An 800-nucleotide genomic window follows, 5' to 3' on the forward strand; every position below is an offset into this window, starting at 1 on the left:
ACATAGGTACTTTGTATTCTAGCTTAGTATGTACCCAGGATAGCTTTAAAATTTGTTGGGGGGGGGCCTTGGGGAAAGCAAGATAAGAGTCTTGGGGGGGATGCCCCCACCCCGTCCCCCCAAATGACGCCCCTGGGTGCAGTCCTATTTGTGACAAATAATACAACTTCGATGTTGATAATCCAAGTCTGTGCCAGAGTCCTGTTGAGTACGTGATTTGTGGTTATTGCCTTTACTAGTCGATGGCAGGTCATTATAAAAACAAAATCAAATTAATTTAGAATACTGATAATGAATACAACGAAAGTAAGGTTTTGGCGTCAGATCGCCGTTGCTATGACAACATGACGCCTCATTTACAACGCCATTAAGAGACCACTGTACTACATTTTGAGACCGTGTACAGCAAAACTTAAAGTCCTTGAAAATATTTTGGGACAGTCTCATAAGAATCTCACGCAAATTTCCTGTCACTGGTAATTTCATGAGGATAATCTGTGGGTCCCGAGACGATTTTACTGCTAATTGCAAATGCCGCGGAGGGGGGGTTTACGCAAGTCGCACGAATTAATATCATTGGATACACTTACCTCTCTGGCTTGGTTGAGTTTACTTGGCGACGCATAGAGTTTGTGACACGATTTTATGAAAGAGCCCTATCACACTAGCAGTGTTCCGCCAGTTTCTTTCAGCGTTCAAACGGTATAAACCTTTCAACGCCAGCAGTGAACCACCTTGCCTCAGTAACCTGTAATTGGTTCACAGGAATAGCACGAGCATCCTCGATCGTGTGGCGTGGT

General features: G+C 44.1%; 1 long non-coding RNA gene across 2 annotated transcripts in view; it reads right to left on the reverse strand.

The window, feature by feature from the left end:
* The window catches only part of LOC119589013, a 6,716-nt gene that overhangs the window by 5,421 nt on the left and 495 nt on the right, over window positions 1-800 (reverse strand). For both annotated transcript variants that reach the window (XR_005230156.1, XR_005230157.1), the window contains exon 2: window positions 591-748. This is a non-coding gene — a long non-coding RNA (uncharacterized LOC119589013). The remainder of the gene's footprint in view (window positions 1-590; window positions 749-800) is intronic.

The sequence above is a fragment of the Penaeus monodon genome, chromosome 24 (assembly GCF_015228065.2).
Source record: "Penaeus monodon isolate SGIC_2016 chromosome 24, NSTDA_Pmon_1, whole genome shotgun sequence".
In the NCBI taxonomy this organism is placed as follows: domain Eukaryota; kingdom Metazoa; phylum Arthropoda; class Malacostraca; order Decapoda; family Penaeidae; genus Penaeus; species Penaeus monodon.